This window comes from Thermobia domestica, chromosome 5 (genome assembly GCF_964235325.1).
Source record: "Thermobia domestica chromosome 5, izTheDome1.hap1.1, whole genome shotgun sequence".
Taxonomy (NCBI): domain Eukaryota; kingdom Metazoa; phylum Arthropoda; class Insecta; order Zygentoma; family Lepismatidae; genus Thermobia; species Thermobia domestica.
In genome coordinates, this window is record NC_137458.1 from 14,301,943 (window position 1) to 14,324,415 (window position 22,473).

The following is a 22,473-nucleotide window of genomic DNA, read 5'->3' on the forward strand; positions in this document are numbered from 1 at the left end:
TTCGTTTCGTATGGCCCACGTGTTCGTTACCGTATTTCCGAAAGGACTTTGAAAATTTTTCGTTATATCGTCACGAGAAGAGTTAAGTGATGTTAACCCTTTGAAGACCAATGGATGAAATTTGGTGACACTAGTGAAGTGATTAGTGTTGCAGGGTTCTATTTGTTTTTTCTCTCTCCCTCAAAACAAATGTCCTGCCGAGCGCCAATGTAACTATACGGTTTGGCTCAGTCAATTTTTAAGAAGAAATTTTTAACTTTTCAAATGAACCTCGCTTAATAGTGCTTCCAAGAATTTTTCTCTCAGCCAACAAACGAATGTGCATATATGTTTGTGTGTCTCAATTGCCACGGAGATCGCAGACTTCCTCTCTCCTTCCCATAAAAGGAACTAAAATTCAGCACAATGGACAAACGTCGTCTCAAAACATTCCTGTCTATGGGCTGTCATAGCTATTTTTAGCTCTTGACTTCACCAAACTGCGTAGCGAACCGATTCTTTTGCCTAGCAACCAGACGAGACGGAAAGAAAAGGTGCTTTAGTCTGACTTACGTACACGGGGAAGCAACCACGAACGAATTAGCTGGTACAAACATACAACAAAAATGAAGTATTTGTTACATACGTTAAGTAAACTTCTACTTAGAAACTAGAACGAACTATCAAAATGAACAAGCGACGTTGAATAATATTGTAAACAAGTACAAATGAAGTGATTTTGGCAGTATGGAATTGGAGAACGGCATGCAATTCAATTCGCCTTAAAGAAGATGAGAAGAAACCAACCCGCAACCTTCTGGACATACCCTCAGGAGCCGCCAATGGCAATTCCTTTTCAATTGTCACAGTGAGTAAACAGTGCTAGTGAATAACAAAATCAACCATGTGACGAAATATAACGAGTAATTCGTGTCTACCGCGACATCCGCGTTTTTCGTATTAAATGGGCCTACATTATTGGTTATTAAAAGTGAAGTGCCACTGTTTATGTATTATATGTTCATAAAGTTTTAGTGTTGTGAATTAAAAGTAAAGATAGAAATTCGAGTATCCTTTCAACATAATAATCATGGTTTAAATTTACATATGTTTATTTTAAGAAATAATCTAATTAATTTTTCTTTGCAGCACGAGTGATTAGCGCCTATGCAACTTAGTAATACATACATTAATAAATTGCATTAGCGCTATAGAATACAATTAGAGTTAACTTTGTGCCGGTTTCCCGTAACGTTCTGACCGAACTCTGAACCTGTTGTCCGACGGCTATATGGTCAGTTGCAATGGTCGATCAAACCCACTAGATAATGCTAAAGAAGACATTCGAGCGGTGGAGAATCGAACCCCAGACCATAGTAAATGCGTAAGCCCATTTTGGGACCGTAGGACACGAACCACGTACAGTAACAAAAGGGTTTATCCCGATAGGGAGTGAGACGTACCTGGATCGAACCCAGTACTGTTATATATGAAAACAGACAGGGATAGACGAGAATCGAACCCAGGACTGTAATGTATGGCTTTCCTTTGTGGGAACGTACCAGGACTCGAACCCCAGTACTGTCAAATTGCAAGGGTCAAGGAGTGGCACAGGTGCTTCAGTAAAGGACGGATGTTGTTCGCCTATGATGCACAGTCTGGAACATCACACCGCATTATTGATGGCATCGTCCAGCTGATTAATGCACTCGTTATCCAGTACCGCAGAGTTTCAGTGAAAATTGTAGCCACCGAGGCCAACTTGAGCGTCGGAAATATGCACACCATCATGACGAAAGACTAAACTGGCGCAAACTGTGCGCACAATGGCCGCCACAGCCTTCAACCACAACACTAAGCATGTCGAATGACCCACTGTCTTGATCATCTGAAGCGCTATGCCAGGGAAGGGAATGAATTCCTGGCACGAGTGGTGGCTGGAGATGAGTCTTGGTATAATCACTTCGAACCAGAATCGAAACGACAAAGTCTCCAGTGGAAACATCCAGGGTCACTACCACTGGCGTCTCTGCCATGTAAATTTTTTTAGGGGGGGGCATCAAAGAAAGTGATTAACTGACACCACCTACCCCAACCTGTTTATTAACTTCGATTCTATTTGTTACCTTTCTGCTTACCTTCACGGATCCCCAAAGGTATATTAAGAACTCGATTACAATCGTAGGGGCCACAGTGGCTCAGTGGTAGAGCTTTCACCTCTGGTGCTTGGGGTCCCGGGTTCGATCCCAGCCCCCGCCAAGTGAACGTTGTGGTGTACAAACCGTGTGCGTGGGTTTCCTCGGGATTCTCCCGTTTCCTCCCACTTTCTTCATTCCACCATTTCTTTCATTACTCATAATCATCGTCTACTTTAGCCTCATCGGCATACCCGTGGGACGTAAAACAAAAAGATTTCATTTCATTTCATTTTCGATTACAATCGTTTCACATACTGAATATTATATTCCAAATAAATATAATTATTATTATTTATATGATATTCTGTCGTTAATAAATAAATTAAATTAGAATAAATTATTGCATATTTTGTACTTCAAAATATTGGGGGGACGCGTCCCCCTCGTACCCCCGCCAGAGACGCCCGTGATACCACCAAAAAATCCAAGACATCCACACAAGTGCAGGAAAGGTTATGCTGACGTTTTTCTTTGACCAACACAGCCCCCTTCTGACAGACTCCTGCAGCACGGGCAACAGTTAATCTCCAGCGTTAGCGCAAACATTAACCAATCTTCGCCAAGTGATCAAATCGAAACGGCCAGGCAAGCTCACCCATGGGGTCATTTTGCTTCATGAAACTGTCCGACTTCATACGGTCAACACAGTCTAGACAGTTGTGCAGAAATTCAAGTGGGAGTTTATCGGTCACCCTCCATATAATTCAGACCTCTCTCCCTGCGATTACGCCATTTTTGTCCCTGAGCTCCTCCGTGGCTAAGCGGTTAGCGTACGCGCCTTTGGCGCGGGAGACCCGGGTTCGATTCCCGGCGGGAGCTCATGTGGTTCGGATTCCACGTTAATCAGTAGGTCCACGTCTCATATAGCCTCGCTGCTGAACGGGACGTTAAACTCAAAATCAACTCAACTCAACGCCATTTTTGTCCCCTTAAAAAGGCTCTGAGGGGCAAACGATTCACTTTGGACGACGATGTCCGGCAGTACGTTCGGAACTGGTTTGCAACGCAGCCCAGGGAATTCTACGAGACAACCATTCACGACCTTGTTGTCACAGTTGGACAAGTGCCTCAACAGCCAGGGCCAATACTTTTAACATACAGATAAGAGTTTCTGTTTCTTGGCCTCCGGCTCGTTTCTTTGTGAACCTCCTTATATATATGTGACGCTTCTTTGTGAACACTTCACCGTTTGCTCGAGCTTAAATCTGTATTATTTGTGCATCTCAGCGGAAACTCTGCAAACTAAATGAAGGTTAAAATTGTTCTCCGATAGGGGCAAGACACAACTTATCGGAAAACAAAGCGGGATTTTGGAGATTTCATACGATGTATGGGCTATATATTTGTAGAACTCAGACTCTTGAGTTAATTCGAATAAGTAAAAAGAAAAGAAACATACAAAGACTGCCTCAAACTTAGTGGTTGATTTGTTCACAGCATAAAAGTCGCTAGATTTATAAATAAGTCTCCAAATCGTTATTTAAAAATCACAAAAAAATCGCTAATCGGAGATATTTTTTGTCGTTATTCTGGAAGTCGAATCCCCTAGATTTAACGACTTTTCCCCTAAATTGGCAACATTATCTTCTGCTGCAACAGGTGAGTTCTGCCAATAAATTTGAATATTTTTAGTGAAGTACTGTTAGTTTTCGCACAACTTGACCAACGTTGCTCCAATAGATGTTCGCATTAATTTAAATTTGAAAAAAAGAATCTATAACAAGAATTTATATTTCTCGCTTTTCATGTTCATGTTTGATTTGTAGTGTTTTTTTTTTTTTTTTCAAAAATTTTAGTGGTATTCTGGTGGTTTGAAGATTTAGTGGGGTAAGGTGTTCAACTGCTGGCAATATTGCAACTCCTGTCCCTCTATGATGCCGTGATGCGCGCTCAAACTAGTTTTTTCTGGATTTATACGGAGGAGAACGAAGTGAGTTGTGCATGATTTTGTAGTAACAATAATTAACTTACAATGTAAATGTGGTACTATATTTGAATATAATTACGTACTAACGGGAGTAGTTTTTATAAATGTTATATCCAATATTCATGAATATATATACAAAATATTAAATAAGTAAGAATGCTATCAAGATGGAGTCTTGTAAAAGGATCTAAACATTACTACAATGGAAAGACTATGAAAGAAACTTCCAGGTTTTACATTAATTACAAAATATTGCTTCAAAACTTTTCTTTTATTACAAGCATAATCATACAACAAATAATTATAACGTTTTATTAGTTTGTGGTGGTGATATAATAGTACATTTATGTACCGTATATGTTGTGTATTTTTGTTATATGTTAATGCCTTTGTGATGTATATTAGGTCCACTATGTTAAGGCCTAAGTTAGGTTTGGTTTAGTCTATTTTCGATTATTTCTAGATTCCTGAAGATACTTTGCGACACTTAATCTGATCTTGACATTTAATCTCAACAATTATTACAGTGATATTTATATTGTGAGCAATGATATATGATTTACTAGACCAGGCAATACTATGAACCTTTTTAATGGGAATGAGATTTATAAGGTTATTATAAATAATTGAACCAATTTCATAACTTGACTTTAGCTTTATTATTGCACATATTATTACAAAACTATAGACGTATTGAAAAACTCATGAATAATTATTATTATAAGTGCTCTATACAATACAATACAATATGTGCTCTCTAGCAATTCTGCAAATATCAAGGGATATAGTATACGTAAAGCCGCGTCAGTTCCCGAAGGAGCTGGACGCTCATACTTTCAGGGATTATTCATTGAGTATCTACGAACTTACCAAGGGGGTAACAAGGCGACTTTGATTTACTTATCGACTGATACGAAAATAAAACAACGTACCTGTACTTCATATCTGCATGTGTAGTGCCCTTGTACTTTATCTATAACTATGTGTGTAAGGGGGGGGGGAAGAATTTAACGCATATCGCATGCCTTGTGCACATGGATACTTCTTACTATTGCACTACGTAGAAAATTTATGGTATTTCATGTAGAAGTGGTAATAGAACACAGAAGAAACGGAGATCACGACGTTCTCATGTATACTATTACCATATCAAGTTCTGGATAAATTCTAATTATTAGGGAGCTAGAATTTTTCCCTAAGAAAATTCATACTTTGTATATTTTTTATAACTACAGCCTAATTTTAGTTAGGCTATGTTACATTACGTTGCATTTACCTTCATAGTTTGTATTGGCCCCCGCAATTAGAATTAACCCTCAAGTTCTTCCCACACTCAGTGCAGCATGTCCCTATTAACAGTTGCAAAGCTCTGTTGATGCGAGCTCTCAATTCTGTAAGGTTTGCTAGCATTGACTGCCGTAGATGTCGGCCCCGAAATAAAATTTACGGAGAAATGAACAGAATCAGAAGAAAAGTTAGCATGTGGGTAACAAAAAAGGCAATAACGGTCATCAGTAGGCCTATAAATTGATTAATTAGGGAGAAAACTGTAGTCAAATTCTGAACTATGTGGGTTAGCAGATTGATGCAATATTAGGTAAACAGGCAATAGAGAATATAACTATTTAAACCCACTTATTAACTAACCTGGACGTGTACGTGTATGCTGCAGTAATTTAGGGAAATGTAGAACGTAAACTAATAAAAAGGGAGTTGCATCTGGACAACATTTGGTGACATGGGGCAAAATTTTGAGTGCCATCCCATTTTATGGGTGCATAAATTTGTAAAAATGCACGGAAGAAGTATGTTAATATCACAATAGGATTGCACAAGTAGTGAAACTATATCGAAATCTTACATCTTGTGTGTATACTAATGTAGAGATACAAAATGGAAAATGTTCTCATTACTACATAGTATTCCATAAGAAAGACATGAAGTGAAGTTCTATGTCAAGGCAGTGTTCAAAGTGATCATAGAAGTGTCACAAAGCTGTACCACACACAGGACATTTGTTTTGTACAGTACCATATAAAATGTTTTACCACTATCCTCGTTTATGAGTATACCCACCATCACTAACATGCCTGCTCCCTACGGCGATACGGACCATGCCCCTCGGTATCGCTCGGGCTTTCCTGCGCTCTGACTCGGTTAGATAGCATTCGTGCCTTTTAGTTGCCACTTAGCACAAGTTGGTTCTTCTTTTATGCACTGTAAATTTGCACCTAGTAATGGAGCTGCTCCTTTTGTGCATGTTATGCTAAAAGAAATGTATTTCTCATGAATATAAGTATGACTCAATGAACGGGATAGCACACAGGAAAGAAATATTTTTGTATGAATTTTGTAATTTTTAATATCCCAGAGACATGTGTTTGATAGAAGGGCACCAGCCGAAACCCCCTTCTAAAATTTTATTATGTAACGCTGTAAGGAATAATTGTTTTAGTAATTTCTGAGTAGCGGGTGAGTTGCAACACTTAACAGTTGGAGGATACTAATTGTGCGCTGTAATACTATACAGTTGCATGTGGATGTAGGAAAAGGCATAGGAAGCATGAAAATAAGAGAGATTTGTGATTAACAGTGAAAAGTAAACGCCAGAAATGAGTCAGGAGTAATTGAGTAGTAATACAACGTTGAAAATAGGTTCATGTGTGTGTTATCTGGGGTCGTCATCTACGGAAGATTGGCCGTTCGTTGCTACAGGAGGCATACACACTGCATCTTTCACATAACCCCAAACAAACACACACACACACACACAAATGCTTGGTGCTAGGTCCGTTGAACATGTAGGCCATGACAGGTATTGCTAATCATCATCCTCACCCACTAGCGGATCCAGAAGGATCGTTTGGGAGGGGCGGTTCGCTTTGTCGAAGATGACCAGTATTTAATTTGCAAGAATGGGACTCATATGAATCCGGAGCTGGAAGAGGTTGAAAGAAAAAAAAAAAAAGATTCCACTTTAGGACCCGAAATTGTATTTTTTTTTTTTTTTTTTTTTGTAATGGGAGTATTTTTTTCTGTAGATTTAAATTAAATACGTACTTCTCTTTTGGAGACGTGACGGTGTCATGATTCACTTCACACACAGTCACCGCAACATATGAGATGCACTGTCTGGCACAGTACTTGCACAAAAGAAAATACTGTATTGACGATATCATTCATTTTAACGAAAGAGTGTACAATTTGCTCTAATCATTTATATTTTGAGTAACTTGCGGGACAGCAGTTAGAAAAATTAATACAAAATTAATCTATCTCTATATTTGTGTGGGGTCCACGAAACATAGTATAATTATAGTTATGCTTACAACAACAGTAAAATTACCTAGGTATATTATACTAGCCTTCGTCTAGGTGGGGCTCGCCCCCAGATCCCCAATCTGCTCGACATACGGCCGTAGCAGATGTTCCTACGTGGTACTGTGGCACAATATTTCGCGTTCTTCCTTCTGCCTTTCATATAGAATTGGATTGAGCTAAGACTGTCACGAAATTCAAACACCTCGTAAGGCATTTTAATGAACCAGTCCCACCTTTTTCCTTATCTTCTACGTTAAGTGAAAAAAAAAAAAAAAAACGTTCAAATAAATGTTGAATTATTTTAAATGAAAAATCAAACTACCAACTTTCATGTTTCTAACCGCAAGGGATCCCGAGATATGGCATCTTATAATAATAATAATAATAAATAAAATTAATAATAATAATCCCACCCCTTTTCTTCCCTTCGAGGTAAAATATAAAAAATGCTGCTATACGTATTGAATTATTTTAAGTGGAAAGTCCATATACGAAATTTCATGTTTCTAACCTTCAAAGATTCTTAGATATTGATATCTTATTATAATATTTGCAATCGCCGCTACTTTTTCTTTCCATCTCTGTTTTACTATAATATCAAAAAAAAAAAAAATAAAATAAAAAAAAAAGTTGAAACGTGTGTCAAATTATTTTAAATGAGAAATCCAAATGCCAAATTTCAAGTCTCTAGTCTTAACGGATTCGAAGAGAGGGCCATCTTATTAAAGTAATTTCCACCCCATTCTCCCTTCCTTTCTTCGAATTAAAAAAACCTCCTAATTTAAAGTTTCTAGCTTAAGTGGTTTGGCCTGTACGAAGTTACTCACTCAGGATTTCGTCTTTTATGTATGAATTACAATAACAAGCTTGTGTTATTTCTCAAGAAAAGATAAAATGCCATTTGAAGTCATAATAAATCCCTGGTCCCTTCCTAATGTTTCCGTGTTAAACCCCAAAAGTCACGGCTCCCTTTGTTGATCTAGTAGCTAGCGAACGTACATTTGATCTTTGATGCAAGGGATTCTGTGGTTTGATTCCCGGTGAGTGAGCATCGAACGCACTACAGTGGTTCAGATCCAACTTTAAACTCTAGTCCTCGTTGTGTAAAGCATCGCTTTTGGCAAACGACGTAAATACATATTAATCAATCAACCAACTGAAAAGTCTCCGTTTCAGAGAGCTTTCCGGTAAGGAGCGCTGAAGATTCTGTATTTCTCTTTAATCAAGGGAAAGGTACTTGAAGTTTCAGGACCCGAATTCCATTCCCATATCCTTTTTCTAGGACACAATTTTAAAATATACGTTTTTAGTTCAAAGAGTGAGCCGTCTTACCCTCCTTCTTACAGCTGTTCGTCCAACGAATGAATCATATTCTCGCTTCTTTGGGGTTTATGGTGACCGCCCCAAGGAACTAGGGAGAAAAGTATTCACAATTCAAATATGTCTGTGTATTAAGTACTATTAAGTACCACACATTTTGATTAGACTCTGCTACGCTCGTCACACATATTGGATCGGTCGGGAAAAAGACCATGTTAGTATTTCCCAATGAAAGTTCAAAAAACCCTTTGGAGGGGGCGGTCGCCCCCTCCGCCCTCCCCGTGGATCCGCCAGTGTCTTCACCACGAGCGATCCATCGGTTTTTTAACCTGTAGGCCAACCAGTTGATTTACCCTTACAGAGGCAATCAGAAGCTGTAAACTGCATACCATCTCCGAATGAACTTGACAGTTAGGGAATCTTCGTTCAGAAGTGTCGTTGCACAGTTAGAACAGACTGAACTCACCGATTTTAGTTGTCAGTTCCTATAGGATACACTATATTTCCAGTTATGTTATATCCAGTGTTACCGCTAACACAAGATTTAATTTATATCAGTACACATGCTCCTTGTTTTCACGTGTTCTTGCATTAATGTTGATTATTGTCCGTTAGGTTGTGATTACTAACAGATAATATTGACTTACGTTTCTCCAATGTCAACCTTTCTTTCCTCCTAGTCTTTCATACTCATACAAAGATCAATCCTCTCACAGAATCTAATATCTTTAATTGGTCCATAGTTTTTACTTTATCAAAAGTCCTTTAAATCGGAAAATCGCCTGCATAGTTTAACACCTGATGGTGCAGGTACAGCGAACTATTAACGTGGTTTTTTATTAGTGTGTACTACTGTGACACACACAGTGACACTTTCCCATTTATTATTACTACTGAATAAGTGATATTCATATAAAGTTAAATTTTTGCTTACTAATTTCAAGATTTTTAAAATTTAACATTATTTTATAATTGTAGCGCAAATTGGAGTGTTCAAACAGAAAATTTAAAATTTTAGGAGGCAGCAGCCACTTCGTACTACCTCGTGAGGTAGTTTGGAATCTTAGGAAAGATATTAGTTTTTAGGTGATGCAATACATGGTAAGACATGAATATATATTAGTTATTTTTTTTGAAATGTCTTAATAATGTAGTATTTTGCTTTTATCAGATCACTTGATATATTACCAATATACGCCAATTTGGAATATATACCAATTTAGGAGAAACACATGCAAAGAGTAAAAGTTAGGTTAATAATCAGCATTTGCGTTACATCTGTGGTGCGACGTGTAATGAAGTCATAAAGTTGCGAATAGTAGCAAGTGAAATAATAAACCATTCTACGTGAAATAAATTTGTCACTTCAGATAGAGAGGGTGGAGCGAAAATCTGGGCAGGATTATTGTCTCCAGACGGACTACATGTTAAATTTATGTTGCAGTCTGGAAATTGGGGTAGCCAGGGGAAGAGTTCAACTTCGTCTCGATGTTCCTCTAACGACGCATTATTGCCAGTTAAGTGCGCATTGACATTCTGTAATATGGCTCATTGCCCGGGTACCTTAGGATGCACGTGTTCCCCTAAAACTGCGACATAATCTCGGACATCTGAATTTATGAAATCGGGTCAATCATTTGTAATAACCCGGTATATAAAAGGAAAATACGCATAAAAGAGGATAGTGCAGAACACTTGATATCACATAAAATCACGAACGAATGGTTTTAAACCTGTAAATCTACTTCTAAGCATAAGGCACAGGTTTTTTACATGTGCAGAAATATTCTGTTAGTGGAAATGAGTATGTTACACAGTCGTCTTGATATACACTCATTCATTCGAATTCTAGTATATAGCACTTGTAATGGTTTCACACTTGTAACACTACGCTTGTATACATGAAGTACTGGTTTCCTACATCGAAAAAAAAAAAAAAAAAAAAAAAAAAATCCGCCCTCAGTGGAATTTAATATACACAGTTATCTTGCATATCAATTTACTGATTTTAAGTATAAAATTACCATTTTTATGACGGACTGTTCTTAATCAGTATCATACCTTATTTTCTGACGCAGATAATGACAAGAAATTGGTTCTTAAGATAATACGGAATAGTATACTGCTTTTCAAAGCGAATGTAAAATCTTTGAGGGTTTTTATTTATTTTTTTTTTTAATCTGGCCGAATATAAACCTTACTGAAAAATGATCATAAGTAAACAGTGAGTTACCAGACTGCTACCTGATTTTGTGTGGCAATATGAGATAAATTGTAAGTTACTTAGAGTGAGTTTTTTGAATCAGATGCAGAAATAACCATCCGATACTTTTACATGTTATCAAGCACATAGGTATAGCCTCTTTACACTTATTTGGCTCGATTCCCACTAAAGATTGAACCATAATATATTAATAGGATGCAGGGTTGGCTGTTTTTTCAATCAAAAAAACAAAGCTCTAAATCGTGTGAACTTAATGGTAACGTTTTCACAAATCAAACCATCCGCATTACGTTTATCTACTTTTCACCATTTAATCAAGGGGTCCTGTGTTCAATTCTCGGTCGAACCACAACCCATCTTTCAAGTGTAAACCAAGTAGCGATTCGAGGTGTTCCTTTAAGCGAAAGTCATCTCCATGATAACTTTGGTATTTCATAAGAATGTTAAGCCTAAACATACGAAATGAAACCAAATTATATATTTCTACTTGAATGAATGCCTGTTGTTTTATAAAGAAGCCAAGGTTGCTTAAATATATTGATAGAAATTGACAAAATTTATCAACTGCCTATGTAGCTTCCATCATCAACTTGGATTTGACTTTGTTTTAATTTTATTGAATGATATCTACATACCAAATTTGTAATTTAATACCTCAGTTTTAGCGTAGTGATTATATGTTGATCTGAAAATTTTACATACAAATACATTTAAAGTAGTAACAGGATTTTCCCAATGGCTAAGGAGGGAGTTTCCCGATTTATATATAATTATACTAGTGTAATTGTTCATCTTTTTGTCCTTTTAAAATGACTCTTGACAGTTATATTAACACATACGCCTATATAAAGATCAGTGCAACGTATTTTTTTATCAGGAGTCCTTCGTGAGTGAGTCGGCAATTGCATTTGTGACCAATTAGTCCCGGTTTCATGTCCAAATGGATGTAATTTCTCTTGGATGTAAGTCGAAAAGCAGTTTGGATTCCGCTTTAAGCTTATGGGACCCCTTGCAGCATAACCTTGTTGTTGCATAATAACACCAAGGCGAAACAAACTAATTTCTGTCCATATCTAATATAAATACATAGAGTAAATTATTTAAACCAAAAAAAAAAAAAAAAAAAAAAAAAAACTTTTTTTGTTTTCAATAAAAACCATGGTTTTTGCCAACCCTGATAAGATGTATATATCATAAAATGAAATTAGTACAGACGAATTTTCAGTTGTGACTCTTGAATGCCACATGCAACCATCTAAACTTGTCCTATCCTTTCCTCTCATCTATACAACGTTTTGTCATATTGCAATTTTGTAAAAGGAAAATTTACGTTAACTTTGAGATATGAAAAATGAGATGAAGTCTTTGAGTTTTTCGTCCCACAGTTATGCTGGTTAGGCAGAAGAAGACAGTGTTGATGAGAAATGAATGAAATGGTGGAATGACGAAAGTGGGAGGAAACGGAAGAACCCATAGGAAACCCACGAGCACAGTGTTTGTCCATCACAAACTTCACTTGGCACGGGCTGGGTTCGAACCAAGGACCCAATGCACCAGAGGTGAAAGCTCTGCCTCCACGGTTCCGCACTTTGCTATATGAGATGGTGCAAACTTTTATAGGGTGTCTAGCTTCAGATACTGGACATTTGTATCTATTCTGGATATATTGTAAATGTGCTGGAAATTATTTAGTAATGCTGAAGAAATGTGAAAGTTCCTTTCGATACTCTTCAAGATTACAACTCTTCCTTCTTGGATGCAAGTGGTGAAGACAATATCACTTCTAAATATGTAACCATGGACATCAAACATGTTATTCTAATATTTATAATTGATTGGTCTTGTACATAACAGTGTTTTCTGTTCCAAATGTAGTACGAATATAAAAGAAAAAAAATGAAATTAACACACACACAGAAAAAAGTGTGCGTAGATTATGACAGGCACTCTCGGAGAAAAAACGTCCAAAAACACACAACTTTTTTCTTTCTTTCGATTTTTAGTAATCCCCTAGTTTCTATGTATTCTTTCTATTAGAATATTAAAGGAGACTTGCCTTGGTCAACATATTTAACAGGCTGTTAAATATCATAGCATATGAAGCACTCTTTTTTTCTTTTTCTTTTTTTTCATAGTTCACCGTAATGTACTGGATGTTTTTTCTAGGACATTGGACATACTGGAAATATCCAAGTCTACTCCAGGAGGGACCTTGTTGTATTTTCTTTCTGTGCGAGTAAGCAGGGATGTAATAGAATGTATAGAGATGCAATGCTAGGATTTTTGATAGGGGCAAGAATGCACACTTTACATTCAAAATTGTGTAATTGAGATAATTATCTGAAATGACAATCCAACCCAGGAGATTTTCCCAGTTATTCCGTACACTCAGAGGACTGCTCACCTCCATACGATTATTCTTGTGGGTCGGTGTCTACTAATTGTGGCATCTCAGGGAGCCACAGTGTCTCAGTAATAGAGCCTTATCTCTGGTGCGTGTGGTCCTTGGTTCTATCCCCGGCCAAGCAAGTTTGTGGAGGACAACATCGTGTCCGTTTGTTTTTTCGGAGTACTCCCGTATCCTCCCACTTTATCATTCCACTCATTTCAGTTCCCGGTGGTTGGGTTGAAGTTGAGTGTCCCTTCAAAAGCAAGTATATTGAACTATTTCATTGAAATCTCAGAACTTTTCGTTTTTACGATTGTTTAATACAAATATGACATTGCTATTGTGGAAATAAAAATTGCAGCTATTACAGTGAATACAGTCTTTTTTTTTTTATTACCGTATTATTATTATTAAAGTAGGCTAAGTTACCAAGCAAGAAGTATGATGTAAGACTTTTGTTATACGAGTATACGACAGATCTGACTTTAATATGTTTCTGCATCAGAAACATTAGAATGAGCACGGTCACTGTTCTCAGAGATATCAGATTCACCAGTCTCTGCATATGGCACACTATCAGTGTTATCATCAGATTCTGTAGAAGTGTCTGTTTCTTCTTCACACATTGGGTCCATTCGTCCTTGATTGTGCATCTTCCTTTTCTTCATTGAATATCTACTTGGTCCTGCTGTAGGCTCATTTTGGTTACGACTCAGGCTCGGGCGGCTCCTCTTAGAAGAGTAAGGTGATTTCCATCTCCGACAGATCTATTTTTAAATAGTGATGTGTACTTCAGGTTATGCTTTACAAAAGTCGGCTTAGCAACACGTTCATTTGTTAAACTGTTGTGTTTCTTCGTATGGATATTCCCATATGTGCTGAAGATCTTTTCACAAGGAGCAGATGTGACAGGAAGGCCAAGAACTTTGCTTGCAACTTTTGAAACCTCACAAGAAGGTCATAGTCCATTCTGCCAAGTTAGAGAAGAGAGCTTTGACGCAGTAGACCACGGACATTCTTTGGACCAGACACTTTCTTTCATTCTGTATTGTGCAAATTGGCCCAGAACTCCTTTCTCATCAACATCTGAATAAAACCTTGAAATTTGACTCAATATTCTAGAGCATCCGATTGTTCTTCGGTGGTCAAGTTCTTGCCTCTGTAACTTGGATCTAGAGTATTCGCCAACAAATGTACATGACGCAGACAGATGGTTTCATTTTGAAATATTTCAGTCCTGAAATATTTAATTTGAAATATTTCATGCTCACAGCTCACAAGTAAGGTTATAGGATACGTGGATCTACGGCTTACTGTTTTCGTTTGGTATCGAACCATGTCTTCCACACCAAAGAAGCGTACTCTAACCATATAGCCACGAATAGCTCAGTTCTCAGTGAGATAGCATAAAACGCACATTCGTCTTTAAACTGTACGTCTCGTTCAGCATTCTTTTTCAGATTTTGGTTTTTGCGTAGCGAAATGCGAAATTAAATTTATTTATAAGTTGCATCGCAATTTATAAGTTTTTTATCTTATTTTCACCAGCGAAGGAAAATATTATTTATCGGGTGTCCCAGAAGTAGCGACTCACTTGTTAGGTGCAGTAGGTTAGGATGTATGATTGATGTTTGTTTGTTTCTTGTGATACCTCTGTTGCAGGAGAGGAATGATTTTGACACATTGTGGTGGCAGCAAGACGGTGCTCTACCACACTTTGCCCGGATTGTCCGTGACTTCTTGAACAACACCTTCCCCAGGCGATAGATTGGTCGCCGGGGAACAGTGAAATGACCTCACCCCTCCCTGCTTCTTCCTTTGGGAACACTTAGAGGACAAGGTATATGCAAGACCCATAAACAGTGTTGCGGAATCCCCAAAGAATTCAACAACATTCCCGTTCAGATGTGCCGAGATACATGCAGAAATGTCGCGTCTCTGGGTGCAGGCATGCATCGATATTTATGGCCGCCAGCTGGACTTATAAATGGAGAATAGGGATTAGATACCGTAAAGCACTTGATTTTTACATCATTCCTCGGTACCTACAATTTTATTTCGTGCCATTCTTGTTTATAATGTACTGTTAACTTAAAAGGTGAGTCACTACTTCTGGTACACCTATATTTATTTTTGTTCGTTAAAAAATATATATATTTAAAATGTTCTAACTTTGACATTCTACAGAGTGTTTAAGCTGGTAGGTGTTTTCGAATGTGTCCGTATTTTTTTTTTTTTTTTATTTATTAAGTTTTGAATCCGTAATGACCAAGAAAGGGAGAATTGGAATTACGAAGTCTACAAAGTGAACTTTCATTTTTGCGATAATACCAAATAACATATTTTCAGACAAATGCTCATTTCCTAATTGTAGCCAACTGCTAGTCGGATCCATTTCAATTTTCCAATTTTTTTAACGTTTTAAGCCAAACACTAGTTTTTTTTTTCCCTCGTTATTTTGATGCGAAATAGCAGACCATCGCAAAACAAATATATATTTCTGGGCTAATGCTATGAAACAAATATGAAAGAAAAGAAGGGCGGAAAATTGTACTGGTAAGGTTTCGTGTTTTAGCTAGTAATCTAGTTTCCAAAAAGTAAGCTGGAGTAGTGGATTTCGAAAATTCATTGAGCCAACTTCTTTGCAGATAAAGTGTCGAAGATATGATCTTTGTCGCTAATTCTACTAATTTCCAATAGTTTGGTTTGTAGTTAGTTGTAGATCGTATTCTTAGAGCCTAACATAGACACCTAAAGAGAAACGTCTGGTTTCCGACGGAATTAAAGTCACTCACAAGGAAAGATAGTGATATCCTGTTTTCTGTTGCAGAAATAGCCCACTGCGATAATAAATTATGATCATAGATGCATCGCATTTTGCGATGCGATACCGCTTAAACAAAACGCTAGTCTCATTTTATATAGCCTCTCTGCTCACTGCTGAAGTTATATAAATTAACCAACAAGTTTGAAAGAGGAATAATGGTAAAATATTTCCACTCAATATACAGGGTTAGCATAAATGATTAATTCGTTTTGAAAATGGTTTATTTTCAAAAGTAATACACACACACACATACGAAAGTTTATACTGTGTGGCAGCACGAGTCCATTATCTTTACGATCGGGTGTGGCAGTGTGGCAGTACGAGGTTAGTACCTGTCGAAAATGGAGAAGAAACAAGAAAAAACGTCGTCTGGACGTGTGTCGTATGTTTGTGAACATCTGTAGAGAGTGTATAAACTTATGAGTTTGCGGTTCTTTTCATATATCTTTGAAATGAAATGAAATGAAATTTTGGAAGTTTTACGTCCCACGGTTATGCCGGTTAGGCTAAAGGAGCCGGTGATGATGAGACGTGAGTGAAATGGTGGAATGAAGAAAGTGGGAGGAAACGGGAGAACCCCGAGAAAACCCACGAGCACGGTGTTTGTCCACCACAAAGCACACGGCGCGAGCTGGGATCGAACCAGGTACCCACGCACCGGAGGTGAACACACTACCACTGAGCCATCGCGCCTCTTCATATATCTTTCATGTGTGTATGTATAATACTTTTGAAAATATAGTCTTTTCAAAATGAATGAATTATTTATGCTAACATTGTATACTTGTAGTGAGTTTCCTCGTGACTGTATGATAAGCATACGCGTCTTCGGAATGGAAGGCCGGGATTCGGTTCCAAGTGGTAGCATATCTGGTTTGGATCTCATGATGTAGCCTCTATGACCACGTTTCATATAGTCTTGGTCCTATAAGGGAAGCTAAACTCTCATCAACAAACCATTTATAATAATTACTTCAGCTGGCGAAAGAAACAAACCAATGTGATAACCAAGCTTGGGAATCGAACTTGGAATCCTTTTAGCACTCGTGCATTGATAACTTCGCTAATATCGACCTGAATACATACGAAGCTATCTACACAAAAATACTATTGCCCTGCTTTGAAGGTCTTAACAATCCTTGCCATATGTAATGCGCCGCTGTTATATATCTGAGCCGGAGCGCTTTACATAAAATTTTAGAAGTGTGGTGATAAGCATCTTGGTCTCCATCCTATGATCTAAATTTTAAAAAGATGAAAACTTTTTGGAATCGAAAAACGTAAACAAGCGTATTGATTTTAGAAAATTGAATTGCAAACTAAAGTGTGTTGAGTAAAATTTAATATTTTCCAGCAAATATAGCAGAATAACACCTGCCAGAGGCACTCTTGAAGTAAAACCGTGTCAGGTAATATCTAATGCATAAATATAAGTGTTGTTTTGTGGCAGAAGGCAATAAATAAATTATGAAGCACTGATCTCGAATTTTAGGTCGGGAGAAATCCTCTGCCACCATAAAGTGGAATCTAAATTATATATAACTCTCCCCTCCTCAACCCACATTGCATCATCAAAGTAAAATGCTGAAAGCCATTCCAGGCCCGAACCTCATCTATGTTGAAAGTTTGATCGAGATCGGTTGAGTAATATAAGAGTTATTAACCACAGGATTTCCACATTCTGGAAAGTCAGTGAAAGTCAGGGAATTAAAAAATGTATCTGGGAAAGTCGGGGAAATGGCGGATTGGTCAGGGAAAGTCAGGAAAAAATCGATTTAGTCTATTGTTCAGTTATTGAATTTATGAAATAGTAAGTGTAAATCGTAAAGAAAATCGTAAAAGGAAAGAAACAGAAGTGGAGAGAGCACAAGGTCAACTATGGTGAAGGTGGAAACAGATTTCTTTCTTTTTCTTATATTTAAATTATTCAATGGTCAAGGAAAACTTGAACTTTTCTCATGGAAAGTGAGGGAATTTTTGGGCCAAATTGTGTACACACCCTGATATATATATAAATGAAAATGAAAGTGACTGTCTTTGTGACTTCATCACTGTGAAGCTACCCGATCGATCTCAATCAAATTTTCAACATTGATGAGGTTCGGACCTGGGATTATTTTTATCATATCATTTTGAAGGTGCAACTTAGGGGAGGGGGAGATATTTAAAAATGATCGAAAATGACCCATATTAGCGTCGAATGTATGGCTTTCGGGATCGCTGAGAAGAAGAGTGACAGTTTCGATGCTTCAAATTCAACCCCTCAACTTGGGTGAGGGGGAGCGGGGACATATATAAAAATGATCGAAAATGATCAATAATAGTGCGAAATCCATAGTTTTGGGAGTCCCTGAATTGAACAGTGACACTTCCGATCCTGTTTACATCCGAACTCAGCCACATAGAAGGAGGAGGAGGGGGAAGAAATATAAAAATGATCGAAAAATGAGCCATATCAGAGAGCGCTTTAGTAATAGTAAGTAATAGTAATAGTAAGAACGGAACATTCCCTAAATGTATTGGTAATAACCTGTGTGTCCGAGTGTGTGAGTGTGTGTGTGTATGATTGTAATTTTTGTTGTCATTTCAATGTGTGTGTGTTTTTTTTTAATTATTATTCTATAAGTACTTAATATTATCATATTAATCTTGATGTTTGCATGGTCAACTGGGAAACAAGGCATGATTAGCCTTAACTTCAGCATGTAAAATAAAACTAAATAAATAAATATGACTATTTTTTCTTAATTTAACCCAGCGAAGCTGGTAATTGATGTTAGTACTAGAGAAATGTAAAAATTGCTTTTGAGACCCGATCAAGATGTTGAGTTGAGTTGATTTTGAGTTTAACGTCCCGTTCAGCAGCGAGGCTATATGAGACGTGGACCTACTGATTAAAATGGAATCCGAACCACATGAGCTCTCGCCGGGAATCGAACCCGGGTCTCAAGCGTCAAAGACGCGTACGCCCGATCGAGGTGTCAGTCCACATCTTGGGTGTAGGTATTGATAGGGCTAACTGGCGGTGTTTATAAAAAGTTACGTTTTAACTTCTTTTATATACAGTTTGTATTGATTTTTTCTTTGTGAAGTGTCAAGAGAGTCGCACATCTTAATTAATAAGGATGAACATTATACAATGTTAGTCTGTGATATGTGTAATTAATTAGCCTTGTACTTAATAGTGTTTCTGTACCAAATGTAATACGAATGTAGAAAATGAGGTGGCGGTAGCGCAGTGATAGAGCGTTTACCTCTGGTGCATGGGGGTTCTGGTTCGATCCCAGCTCGCGCCAAGTGAACTTCGTGGTGGACAGACACCGTGTATGTGGGTTTCCTCGAGGTTCTCTCACTTTCTTCATTCCAGTATTTCATTCATTTCTCATCATCACCGTCTCCTCTAGCTTAACCGGCATAACCGTGGGACGTAAGATTTCAAAGATTTCATTTCACTTCTACAAATGTGGAAAGAAAAAAATGTATTAAAATGTGTAATTCGGTGAACCAAGAGGAAAGGGTTGGCTGTGAGTGGTAAGTGGTGACTACTCACACGTGTTAAAAATTGAGTGAAAATTACGATAGTCATTTTGAGAGAAATAACGTCCAGGAAACATTCTTGATTTTTTCCTTAGATTTTAACCCATTAGTTAGTGTGCATTTTTTCTATTAGAATATTAAAGAAATTGAAGAATACTACTTAAAAAAAAACTTCAGAGCTACAAACTGGTCAGTAAAGTCAGTATTTTCGACAAAGTCAGTGTTCAGTCACAATTTTGAAAACAAATTAGTATTTCAGGCTCTTTGAAAGATTAAGTGAAAAAGTTTTTTTTTTTTTTTTTAATTATTTTTTTTAGTTAACTATAAATTTAAATATTTGGAATGTTTTACATTCATGAATGGAAACTATTAAGCGTGGAAGACGATGACACCAAGATAATTTTTTAAAGTTCATTTGAACCCATGGGAAGAGTGCTTAGCTAAGGCTGTCCAAAAGCATGGAGAAGCTACATTCCAAAACGCGTTATTTCGAACACGACACACCGTGAAGTGGCGGTCCATATAAACATAAAGAAGCCACAAGAACGCCATCCAAAATTGCATTTTTAAGCATCGTGCAATATGTGTAGAAGGGATTTCCTACAAGACATAATTTCCAGATATGTTCTCAACAGTGTTAGAAGGTATTTGACTTTAAAAAAAAAAATAGTATACCTTAATAAATAAAATAAAATAAAATATATAAAAAAAATAAAAATAAAAAAAATGATGAAGCGAAGATTAAGGAATTAAGAAAGAAAAGTAAACTGTTTGCAGGCATTCATTCACTGGTTCGAGTAATTTATGATCAAATCATCTTGTTTGTCACCTCCTTTTTCATGTTTATATGAGACCATTCCTGTCTTTATTTGTTTCCCTCCATTATCTTCTACCCTGGACATTCTCTTTCTTCATCGCAACAGACCACAAACGCAACAGACTGAAATGGGCACACGAACACTGTCATTGGCGTGCTGAATGGCAAAATGTTTTCGGTCGAGTCGCGTTTCAACCTGTCCTACAATGATGGCCGCATACGCGTATGACGCTACCGTGGTGAGCGCAATTTGCCAGCTTTCATTGTTGAGCGTCATAGTGGACAAATGCCGAATGTGATGGTGTGGGGTGTCATTAGTTTTAACATGCGATCACAACTCATCCGTATCCAGGCCGTTCTAAACAGCAACCGGCATATTGATGAGATTTTAGAGCCTGGGGTGATGTCCTATCTACAGGCAACTCCAGACGCCATATTTCAGCAGGACAGTGCCAAGCCACATGTGCAAGCCTTCTTTGCTGAACGCCAGGTATCATTATTTTCCTGATCTGCCCGGTCGCCTGACATGTCGCCCATCGATCATGTCTGGAATATGGTTGAGCGCAAACTCCTTCCTTACCGCCACCGGCACAAGTGGATGCTTTGCGGATTCGTGTACAAACCGCGTGGCAGAATATCCCCTAGGAAGATATTCATCACTCTCTTGGTTCCATGCCAATACATATAGAGGCGCTGATGTCAGCACGTGGTGGATTCACACGATACTGATTTTTCAAGGTCACAGCTGATGTCCAGTTCTGTAATTGTAATCATTTGTGTCTTGTCATGAACGGGGCAATCCAAATGAAATCGGCCAATTTCCAGGTCAAAAGTTGCTGACAAAATTTATTTATTTTTTTAATTTTTTTACCTAAGATTGCACCACATTCAGGGAGTTGAAAACGGGTATTCATTTATTTTTTAGCTGCATAGGTTGGTTTGTAGCGGCCATTTTGTATAGGCGCGTGTGCGTATTTTCCACTTTTCAGAGGATTCCGTTAAAAGCTGTAACTTTTTAGGTCTTACAGATAATGAGTTCAAACTAAAACCATTTGAAAGTTAATGAAATGGACAACATTCTGTGTTCTGTGCATATTCAGACGTACTTCAGAACGTCGAAAGATAAAGCTCTGAACATCGCGGTTGGAAACCTAGCAATGGCCATTTTGGAATGTACATTTTGAATCGAAATAAATGAGACTCGCCTTCAGTTGTTTGTCTACATAGATACTAGATAGTAAACAACATCGCAAACAAGTTTCAGGTCTGAGAACCATATACTTGATTTTTTTTTCGAAATTTTTAAACATTGCAAATTTTCGAATATCGTGTATTTTCACCATCAAATATCTCAGGAAAGACACAAGGGGAAAATCTCAAATTTGCACAAAATAGACGATGGTTATGCAGTAACAAGTGAGTAAAATTGCATCACTGAGACTTGAGTGGCTTTTCAGTTATAAGTTGTTGCAATGATGTGAAATTCGCGATTTTAACAGCTGAATAGATGTACAGGTTGTGTGTTGATAGTATCCCAGACGCATATTTTTTATTCCTGCCCCAACCTAGCCAAGGCTTGGTTTTTATTGGCTGGTGGGATCACGTGCAAACTTCCTTTTCGCCATGTTTTTCATTGTATCCATTTTTATAACGTGAGTCATGAGGCTGGTTGAAAGTGTATGCTGATAAGAGAAAATTAAAACAAAACGGTGTGTGATTCGCATATTGAGTAATCAATTTTCGAATATATTCAAATAATAGAAGGCGATAGAGCAGATAAATGTTATAAAATAGGTTGCCGATCGGTATTCACAGAATCAGTTGCAATTATGTAATCCGCATATTCTTGTTGTATTTGAAGGGGGTTGTATGTCTTTTGTTGTCAATTGTGTTTGATAATCTCCAATTTAAGTTACTCCAGATAATTCTCTACT

General features: G+C 37.5%; 1 long non-coding RNA gene across 1 annotated transcript in view; it reads left to right on the plus strand.

The window, feature by feature from the left end:
* Nucleotides 1-4,103: 4,103 nt before the first annotated feature.
* Nucleotides 4,104-22,473, plus strand: part of LOC145685727 (uncharacterized) — a 34,443-nt gene continuing 16,073 nt past the window's right edge. The window contains exon 1 of the long non-coding RNA XR_014131471.1: nt 4,104-4,334. This is a non-coding gene — a long non-coding RNA (uncharacterized LOC145685727). The remainder of the gene's footprint in view (nt 4,335-22,473) is intronic.